Source organism: Eriocheir sinensis, chromosome 47, assembly GCF_024679095.1.
Source record: "Eriocheir sinensis breed Jianghai 21 chromosome 47, ASM2467909v1, whole genome shotgun sequence".
Classification (NCBI taxonomy): domain Eukaryota; kingdom Metazoa; phylum Arthropoda; class Malacostraca; order Decapoda; family Varunidae; genus Eriocheir; species Eriocheir sinensis.
In genome coordinates, this window is record NC_066555.1 from 13,840,443 (window position 1) to 13,852,151 (window position 11,709).

The 11,709-nt window shown below is 40.9% G+C and overlaps 1 protein-coding gene across 1 annotated transcript in view; it reads right to left on the reverse strand.

Annotated features, from left to right (window-relative positions):
* The window catches only part of LOC126981380 (alpha-(1,3)-fucosyltransferase C-like), a 79,031-nt gene extending 68,050 nt beyond the window's left edge, over positions 1 to 10,981 (reverse strand). Inside the window, exon 1 of the mRNA XM_050832405.1 lies at positions 10,931 to 10,981. The gene's annotated coding sequence lies outside the window, so the exon portion shown is untranslated. The remainder of the gene's footprint in view (positions 1 to 10,930) is intronic.
* Positions 10,982 to 11,709: the final 728 nt, after the last annotated feature.

The window sequence follows — 11,709 nt, forward strand, 5'->3', positions numbered from 1 at the left end:
ATCACCACCACTACCACCACCACCAACAGCATCACCACCACCACCACCACCACCACCACCACCACCACCACCACCACCACCACCATCACCACCACCACCACCACCATCACCACCACCACGACCACCACCGCCACCAACACTACCACCATCCCCACCACCATCATCACCACCATCACCATCATCACCACCACCACCAACTCCACCACCACCACCACCACAATCATCACCACCACCACCACCATCATCACCACCACCATCATCACCACCACCACCACCATCATCACCACCACCACCATCACCACCATCATCACCATCAACACCACTACCACCACTACCACCACCACCAACACCACCACCACCGCCACCACCATCATCACCACCACCACCACCACCATCATCACCACCACCACCACCACCATCATCACCACTACCACCACCACCACCAATATCAAAACCACCACAACCACCACCACCATTACCACCACCACCCTTACCACCACCATCACCACGACCAACAACAACACCAACACCACCACCAACAACAACAAGAGGAAGAGGAAGAGGAAGAAGAAGAGGAAGAGGAAGAAGAAGAGGAAGAAGTAGAAGAGGAGGAAGAAAAAGAAGAGAAGAATAAGAAGAGGAAAAGAAGAAGAAGAGGAGGAAGAAGAAGAATAGGAGGAAGAAGAAGAAGAAGAAGAAGAAGAAGAAGAACAGGAAGAGGAAGATGGAGAGGAGGAAGAAGAAGAAGAATATATATATATATATATATATATATATATATATATATATATATATAGATATATATATATATATATATATATTCCTCCTTCTCATCCCCCCTCTGACTCATTTATGCCTGTTATAAAGATTCTTCAAAATGATGTTTTCTATGCCCTCTCTGGCCTCAATCCTCAGAAGGCTTATGGACCTGATGGAGTGACTCCTATTGTCCTTAAAAACTGTGCCTCCGTGCTGTCACCCTGCCTGGTCAAACTCTTTCGCCTCTGCCTGTCAACATGTACCTTTCCTTCCTGCTGGAAGTATGCCTTCTTACAGCCTGTGCCTAAGAAGGGTGACCGTTCCAATCCCTCAAACAACTGTCCTATAGCTTTACTTTCTTGTCTATCTAAAGCTTTTGAATCAATCCTTAACCGTAAGATTCAAAAGCACCTTTCCACCTCTGACCTTCTATCTGATCGCCAGTATGGGTTCCGTAAGAGGCGTTCTACTGGTGATCTCCTAGCCTTCTTAACTGACTCTTGGTCATCCTCTCTTAGGCGTTTCGGTGAAACCTTTGCTATTGCGCTGGACATATCAAAAGCTTTTGATAGGGTCTGGCACAAATCTTTGCTTTTCAAACTACCCTCCTACGGTTTCTATCCTTCTCTCTGTACCTTTATCTCCAGTTTCCTTTCTGACCGTTCTATTTCTGCTGTGGTAGACGGTCACTGTTTTTTCCTTTAAGCTATTAACAGTGGGAGATAGGACAGAACCCTGTGGGACACCACTGTTAATAGTTTTAGATATGTCACGCGCAATAGCAAAGGTTTCACCGAAACGGCTTAGAGAGGATGACCAAGAGTCAGACAGGAAGGCAAGGAGATCACCAATAGAACGCCCCTTGCGGAACCCATACTAGCGGAGGAGGATATATAGGAGGAATATTCCCAGATTCGTCCAGGGTTGAGTTCTTACAGAAAGTTTGAGCGAAGAGTTCAGCCTTAGAAACAGATGAGACGGGAATGCTGCCGTCAGGGTTAAGAAGAGGAGGGAAAGAGGAAGAAGTGAAATTGGAGAAGATATTTTTGGCTAGATGCCAGAAGTCGCGGGAAGAATTATAAGAAGCAAGGTGTTGACATTTTCTATTGATAAAAGAAATTTTGGTAAGCCGGAGAATAGATTTGGGACGATTCCGGGCTGAAATGTAAAGGTCAAAGTTAGCGAGAGTTCGAAGGCTCTGGAATCTTTTGTGAGCTGCCTCTCTATATTTAATACCACGATAACAAGCATGATTAAACCAAGGCTTTTTAGTATGTGGAGTAGAGAAAGAACGTGGAATGTATGCCTCCATTCCAGAGACAATCACCTCTGTGATGCACTGGGCACACACAGAGGGGTCTCTCTCCTGGAAGCAGTAATCATTCCACGGGAAATCGGAAAAGTACATCCTCAGGTCGTCCTACCGAGCTGAAGCAGAATGCCAGAAGCATCGCCTCTTCGGCGGGTCCAGAGGGTGTACAGGAGCGATAGGACAGGATACAGAAATAAGATTGTTATCGGAGGAGCCCAACGGAGAGAACAGTTAGACAGAATAAGCAGAAGGGTTTGAGGTAAGGAAGAGGTCTAGAATGTTGGGCCTGTCTCCAAGACGTTCGGGAATACGTGTAGGGTGCTGGATCAACTGCTCTAGATCGTTGAGGATAGCAAAGTTGTAGGCTTGTTCACCAGGATGGTCAGTGAAAGAGGATGAAAGCCAACGCTGGTGGTGAACATTGAAATCTCCTATGATGTAGATTTCAGCGAAGGGAAAGTGGGTCAAGATGTGCTCCACTTTAGAGTTCAAATAGTCAAAGAATTTTACATACTTAGTAGAGTAGGTGAGAGTTAAACAGCACAGATGTATTTAGTAATAGAATGACAATGAAGTCTTAGCCAGATGGTGGAAAATTCAGAAGAATCAAGGTTGTGGGCACGAGAGCAAGTGATGTCGTTGCGCACATAGGCGCAATATCCAGGTTTGGATTGAAATTTAGGATAGAGATAGTAGGAGGGAACAGAGTAGAGACTGCTGTCAGTAGCCTCAGAAACCTGTGTTTCGGTGAGGAATAGAAGGTGAGGTTTAGAGGAAGAGAGATGGTGTATGTATGAATAAACACCCTTTAGGTAGCAACACTCCTTTACGAGAGTCCGACTGATACACAACGGCTGTCGCTCTCGCTCCGACGCTCCTTGTACATATAGGCTAAGAGCAAGTGATGTCGTTGCGCACATAGGCGCAATATCCAGGTTTGGATTGAAATTTAGGATAGAGATAGTAGGAGGGAACAGAGTAGAGACTGCTGTCAGTAGCCTCAGAAACCTGTGTTTCGGTGAGGAATAGAAGGTGAGGTTTAGAGGAAGAGAGATGGTGTATGTATGAATAAACACCCTTTAGGTAGCAACACTCCTTTACGAGAGTCCGACTGATACACAACGGCTGTCGCTCTCGCTCCGACGCTCCTTGTACATATAGGCTAAGAATATATTCGCCTTTAGGAAGCTGAAGTCTTAATCAACTGCTGTCAGTAGCCTCAGAAACCTGTGTTTCGGTGAGGAATAGAAGGTGAGGTTTAGAGGAAGAGAGATGGTGTATGTATGAATAAACACCCTTTAGGTAGCAACAAATCTTTTTTTTTTGAGGAATGGAGCATCCTCAATCTCTCCGAGCTGTCTTTCTTTATTTTTCTCTCCCCCCTATTCATGCTTCTTTCTGTGGGGAACTGAATGATTTATCCTCCAGGGATCCTGTATCCCATCTCTAAAATGAGCAGGCAGTTAAGCCTGGGCTGGTTTGCGGGAGGGGTTTGCACTCTCTCCTACAGTAAAAACCTTTCCTATACCAAAAACTAAATAGGAAGTAGATGTCGGCGTCGTGGCTTTAGTCTCGACCCCAAGCCGTTTTGCTGGGGGGTCCGCTCGCATTGCAGACTCTCCCGCTGCTTCCACAGCTGGGGAGCCTGCCATGAATGACGAGTACAGGAACCCCTGCACCTCGAAGGAGGAAGGGACCTGTAGACTCTCGTTTTTCTTTTGGAGGTTGTCGAGGTGGCGCAGAAGCAGCGTCCGCCAGGATAACTAGGCCCAGAGTTAACCTTATGAGGGCTCTGCGTGTGGGCTCCTAGAACACTCGGAGCCTCTCGGAAAATCACCGACTGCCCTATCTATCAGGTGAGCTCAGAAGGCTAGGGGTGGACATAGTGGGAATATAAGAGAAGAGGAGGCCTGGAAGTTGCGAGATAAGTAGTGGAGGAGACAATGATGCCTGTCCTAATGATGTTACTGTAGGTATACCCAGCCAGCTCCAACCATTTGTTGTTGAAGTTACTCCATTTGGCTCCATTTGGTGAGTGTGCAATGCGAGTGATGCTGAAAGACTCAATGTCTCCATGTCTCTTGTCTGTGTAGGTCCTATCGAAATTTTTTTTGTATCGGCATATTGCGCCGGTAGGCTTTCCTGGTGGGGCCTGATGGTCGGCCCAGCCCGTTCTTGCGCTGGCAAGTGTTTGCAGTGGCGCCCTCTTGCTTGGCTCATGCTGCCCCCCGGAGTTCATCTTTGAGCCTCTCTTTTTAGAAAGGGCATCTAGAGTCTGGATTGATAGGTGGTCTTCAGGGCAGCGCACGGGTAGTTTTAGGCCACTCGGTGGTTACTGAATAATCTCTGCTGTGGGGCGAGCAGGACACGAACCCGCGTCCTCCTTAACGCAGTACCGGCATGCTAACCACTCAGCCACCGCCTCCCCAAAGCAGGCGGGAGGGAAACTAAGGAGAAGGAGGGGTCCTACATCAAAGTTGACTCTGTATTAGATCAATGCCACCTCAGGACACATTGTCTTGGGTGACTTAAATGCTGCTACTCTCACTGACAGGGTTGGCTCCGAACTATGTGTTGGTCCCCATTGTTCTGATACTAGGAACATCAGTAGCTCTCTCCTGAGTTTTGCAAGATTCAGGAGGCTGTGAATTGCGGGTTCTTGTTACCAGAAACCAGATCGCCACCGTTGGATTTAATATACCAATGCCGGTATGGTAGATAAGGGATTCGTAGATTGGTAGATTGAGATTTTTTAAACTGATCATAGGCCTGTTGTTGGAACACTCAGGCTCTATGTCAGCTCAAGATAAATTTCGAGATGCAACAATGCTGTGTTCCATCTTGAGAGGCTGAAAGACCTGATATGTGTTCAGTAGTATGTAGTGACAGTGCGTAATCAGTTTAATGTGCTCAACACCCTTGAGAGCCTTGTAGAAATGTGGGATACCTCCAAACTTGATACTCTTCGATATGCCAAGGGATACGTTGGAGAGCACCCAAGATCTAGGAGTGGATTTGGCTCGGCGGAGGCGCTAGAGAATATTGAAGAGGATCGCGCTGACAGAGGTGCTGGGAACCGGAACCAATATAGGGCTTTTTCACGTAGGACTAGGGCTCTTCTGAGGAGAGATAAGGAGAGGTATGTCAGGGGTCTCGCTGAAAAAGTCGAGGGTCATTTAAATGCAAATGACATCCAACCTGCTTACTGAGCCCTGAAGTAGCTCAGCTCCGAGCCTCACTCTCAGGTAAGCGCTATCCAAACAGCTGATGGCTGCCTCGCGTCGGATATGGATGGCAGAGGGCTCGTTGTGATGCGTACTTTTAGTAGTTATACACGGCGAACGCTCTGTATGGGCAACTTCCAGTTGTTGGTTCGCAGGTTGGGATGCTGATTTACCCAGCAACGAAAGTCCATCCTTCTTTAAACGTGGCCAGAGAGGCTGTAGCAAAGTCGAAAGGTGGAAAGGCACCTGGTATCTTTAACATCAGTGCGGAGCTGTTCAAAGCTGGAGGTGAGGCCATGATCCACGGGCCGCGTGCGGTCTTCACTACAATATGGCAATCTAATACCATTCCCCTTGATTGGAAGGGGAATTGGTCATTCATATCTGGAAAGGGAAAGGGGACCGTCAAGACTGTAACAACTACCGTGATATTACCAGAGGTGGGCGCGGTACTGAAAAATCAGTAGTGCGGTTGCTGTAGTGTGGTACTTTTTCCGGAGTAGTGCGGTTGCGGTAGTGCGGTCCCATTTGTTTATTTCCCAGTGCGGTACGCGGTGTGCGGTACTGCGTTAGCGGTAGTAAAAAAAATACTTCAGTGCCTATCCTGACTATCCAAACAAAGGAAACATGCTTAAAATAGTACTATTGCCTTAATTTACAATAGAAGAAGAGAGATCAGCGTCATGTGAGAGAGGAGGAAGTGGGGGTGAGAAGGAAGGAAGAAAGGAAGGAAGGAAGCAAGGGTGGTGCGACCTTGAATAACAGCTGCAATAGCCAGGGAGGAAAGGTAGGGAGGATATGGGGGAGTAATGGGAAGGGGAGGAGGGTAAGAAGGGGAGGAATTCACCGGCGTTTGAGCGAAAACGAAAGATTACTAATATAGGAAAGTCATAACGGGAACCGTGTGAAACATTATTCAAACTGTCTAACATATTAAGACAAAATACATAAACTGGTAAGCGAGACATCGACCGTGGGAAAGCTCTAACATAAGAACATAAGAAGCACTGGCATCTCAGACCTCAGCGAAGCAACCAAGTATAAATGTGAATCGAAGAGATAATAATAATAATAATAATAATAATAATAATAATAATAATAATAATAATAATAATAATAATAATAAATATGTGTAATAATGATATTAATATTATTATTATAATATTATTATTATTATTGTGTGTGTGTGTGTGTGTGTGTGTGTGTGTGTGTTCGCGTCGCGTGCCCCATCCAATATAAATACAATACAAACACATGAAAAGGATTAGTGATACAAACCTTTGCTGAAAAATTATTAGATGTACTCAGTTACTGAACAAAGGTACTTTTTTTATTTCAAATGAAAAGTGTCAATTACGTAGTAGGATACAATGAATGCACATTATAACAGTAATTATGAGTGATACTACAATGCAATGCAAGTGCAATGAATGCACATTATAACAGTAATTATGTGTAATACTATATAGTGCAAACCTTGCTGATAAATTATTAGATGTATTCAATTACTAAATAAAGGTACTTTTTTATTTCAAATGGAAAGTGTCAATTAGTAGGATACAATGAATGCACATTATAACATAAATTATGAGTAAGTAATACTACAGAGTGCACACCAACACATTTTTAGTGGCTCTTTTGTTGTTTCTCATTAGTGATGTTCAAACGAGGTTCTTTCTTTGAAAGTGTCAATCGCATGTCATCACTTGCATCCAAACGGTTTCTGGCTTTTGTCTTGATGTGTAGGACCGTTGAAAAACCTGCCTCGCATAAGTATGTAGTTGCAAATGGCACGAGGACCTCCAAAGCTCATGGCTATCATGTCTTGTTCCCCCAGGTTTAAGGTTTTGTACCCCTTGGTACCCCAGGTACCCCAGGTTAAGAACCACTGATCTAATGACAACATCAAGATCAGTGACCTTGTATTTCCCGATGATGCAGAAATCCTTGCAGAGTCGATGGGGGTTCTAGTGATGGCTCTCGAGGCACTGAACGAGGAGGCGAAACCATTGGAGCTTCAGGTATCCTGGCCCAACAGTACAGTCTGTTCATGCTGTGGCGAGAACATTGAGATCTCGAAATTTTTCACATACCTTGCGTAGTTTGGGACAATGATGAGTCTCACCATGAAGTCGTACGGCGTATTGGCTTGGCCCACGATGTTATGGACTCTCTCAGCAGGAGTAAAATATGACATGTCGATGCATGTGTAAAGGGCAAAGATCCAGATCTTCAGGTTTCTTCTGCTCCCTCTATCTTACTCTGTGGCTATTATACATAGATACTAAACAAGGAATTGGGAGAGGGGAATTGATACCCTTGGTAAAAAGAGTCTACGCAGAATCATGGGATATCGCTGGAACAACTGCGTCAAACCAGCGACTGCTCCGTGAGACTGATTCGACATAGTATTTCCCGCATAGTCAGTCAACGCACACACACACACACACACACACACACACACACACACACACACACACACACACACACACACACAGGATGGAGCGGAGAAAGAATGAGTGATCTTATACCCGTGCCCCTGTATGGGTACCATATATTTCCGGGGTCATGTCCCGCCTCCCGGGGTGGTGGTGTCACCTGTCGCGCCTAGAAGCTCAAAGGGCGTCACGGGCCTCTAAACCTTGGCTCACGCTAAAGCCCCTGTCAAAATATTATTACTAAACGATTGATTCGTGACGGTTTGTTGCCGAATGCCCCCGGATTCTTGGCCGCCCGCCAAACGCCCGCCGAACGCCCCACGAATTCTTGGCACATTCGGTGGCCGTTCAGCAAGTGCACGCCGACTGCCCGCCGACCGCGCCACGAATTCTAGAAGCTTACTACTACTACTACTACTACTACTACTACTACTACTACTACTACTTTTTATTTTACTACATGAAAGATACATCCACCCATGTTTATTTTCCCGACACATAATCATGGAGAGCTCCATAGCATGGAGGTCATTAGTCCCAACTCTTTACGCTAATGACTGTGGGATCCAACCATATCACTAATACTACTTAGCACTAAATCTATATATATATTTTTTTTTTGTGCTCTTGAGCTGTCTCCTTTGCTGTAAAAAAAAAAAAAAAAAAAAAAAAAAACATAACACCCTATCTTCTATTTAGATCCCCCTTTCTTTCCCTACTCATGTCACTCCCGACCCACCCTAATGTCACTCTCCACCACTGCGGCCTCATAGTCCATATTGGAGATGTTGGTAGCTTTTGGGCCAGGGTGTCTTGTGCCCCTGAGCCATAGGATGGCTGACCTGAGCAGGGAGAACGAGAGGCGACACCTCATCCAGGCTACAACGTGGCTCCTTGGCTGATGCTTTTTTTCTGAGATCAGTTCCGCGAGTCGTGTGTAGAAGTTTGGCCCTGTGACCCATCCGCCGGATGTGGTGAAGACGCGGGGTGAAGCTGCCCTGAGCCACATACTACTACTACTACTACTACTACTACAACTACTACTACTACTACTACTACTACTGCTGCTGCTGATACTACTACTACTACTACTGCAACAACTACTACTACTACTACTAGTACAACTACTACTACTACTACTACTACTACTACTACTACTACTACTACTACTACTATTGCTATTGCTATTACTATTTCTATTTATATTTCTACTACTACTATTATTACTCCAACAATTCCTACAACAACAACACAACAACGACTACTAGTACTACTACTACTACTACTACTGTTACTACTACTACTACTACTACTACTACTACTGCTACTACTACTACAACTACTACTACTTTTACGACTATTACGACTGTTACAATTACGACTACTACTATAACTATTGTGACTACCACTACTATCACGACTACTACCACTACTACGACTACTATTATTACTACCTTTCTCCTGCTTTTACATCTCTGCTAATATTTTACGGCGGTGACATATTATCATTTCTAATACTAATGGTATTGTTCAGGACCAGTATTACTGTTATGATTTTATTATTATTATTATTATTATTATTATTATTATTATTATTATTATTATTATTATTATTGTTATGATTATGATTATTATTATTATTATTATTATTATTATTATTATTATTATTATTATTATAATTATATTAATTTATATTTGTTATTATTATTATTATTATTATTATTATTATTATTATTATTATTATTATTTTTATTATTATTAATAATAATAATAATAATAATAATAATAATAATAATAATAATAATAATCTCCTTCTATATTATAATTATTGATATTAGTATTATTACGATTATTACTTTTAACATTATTGCAATTACTATTGTTATTATTATTTTCTTATTATATTAATCACGGACGAGTGTTTACTTTGATTAATCTTATATTGGTATGCTCCTGAAATACTTTACATTTTGGGTCAACCACAGTGCTATTTTTGTATCTTTAATATATTATAGATAGGCCTTGTCGTACCAGCTCTGCTCATTTCCAGGTTTAGCATATAGTCCATAGGGAGCTACGGCTCAATGGACTAGTTTTTTTCTTAAAACATTGTCTAATTTTGTCTATGTAGCTACCTTAAATTAGTCAATAATATGAAATGTTCAATAATAATAATGATAATAATAATATTAAGAAGAAGAATAACCATAAGAATAAGTATAATAGTGATAGCAATAATAATAAAAATAATAATAATAATAATAATAATAATAATAATAATAATAATAATAATAATTATTATTATTATTATTATTATTATTATTATTATTATTATTATTATTATTATTATTATTATTATTATTATTATTATTATAATAATAATAATAATAATAATAACAATAATAAAAATAATAATAAAAATGATAATAATGATAATAATAATAATAACTAGACACATAGCACTCGAAGAGTGCACACCTCCGCCAAAGATCGTCCTGATAATTGGAATGGGCATTAACTGCATCATATGAAAGCATTTGTTTCGAAATTTTATGAAATTCTGTTTTTTTTTGGAAACTTTGACCTTGGGCGAACTTTTCGAGGTCAAAGTCAAAGGTCAAGGTCAATGCCATGCAAGGTGCATCATTTGGAGGCATTTGTTTCGAAATTTGATGAAATTCTTTTTTTTTTTTTTTTTTGGAAACATCGACATTGGGCGAACTTTTCGAGCTCAAGGTTATTATTATTATTATTATTAAAGCCATGTAAGGTGCGTCTTTCCATGAGCTAAAATATGAACCAAGTCTGAAATCTCTACGATGAAGAGAACCGAAGTTATGGCCAATCTGACGCTTTGTGCGACCTTGACTTTAACCTTTGACCTTTGACATAAGAAATTTAATGGGTTCTACTCTGGATGGGTACGAAACTTCCCTGAAATATTGGTTGATATATCTTCAAAATTGTGCACAGGAGACTGTTAACGAACAAACAAACAGATAAACATACTGACCGGAATCTTCTATTACATATTTCTGCTTAACATATATATATATATATATATATATATATATATATATATATATATATATATATATATATATATATATATATATATATATATATATATATATATATATATATATATATATATAACAAAATACTTTTCTTGATGGCAGAATGCCCCTTTATTATACCTTCTCTGGCTTGGTATACAGATTACAGCACCATCGTTGGGAGATTCTCTTCAGACCTGAAAAGGTAACATTAGACATTTTTTTTCCTTTAAAAAGAACTCATTATAATTACACACTACTTACAAACACTATGGTTTTCTCTTTGTTGAAAATTTCACTAAACCTATTTGTTAAAAAGGTATATTATACACAGAACTGTACTTAAGAGTAGCAAAGCTTTAGGCAAATCCTAAAAACGCATTGATCTACGTTGTATTAGTTAAATTATTACTATTATTACTACAGAATCTACAATCTTATCACTACCGCTAATACTACATAACAATATTTACTACTTATATTAATATCACTACTACATACTATTACTACATTTTGTCACTATCCTAATAGTGACAAAAACTTGCGCATGGATGAGAAAATAGCCTATGAAAATCTTAGCTTAATTGGCAATCATTCTCTGTCCCCGGCAGAGCGATGAAAATCATACTTTAGCAGTAAAAACGTCTTTTTTCTTTAAATATTAAAAATATTTCAAAATGCATCAAAATTCTTTCTAATAGCTACGAAGTTGATGAAAAAGAATTAATATGGTCGCTTTTCCAACCACGTAGTCCTACGTTAATATCTTTTGTCCCCGGCAACAACGTCAAATGTGGAATTTTTTTTTTTTTTTTTTGTAATTTCCAGATCGACTCTTTGGATTAAATATTGCATTTATATATTTCCCACAGCATTTGTATTCTTGCATAGGCATGAGAATACATACACGTACCATCGAC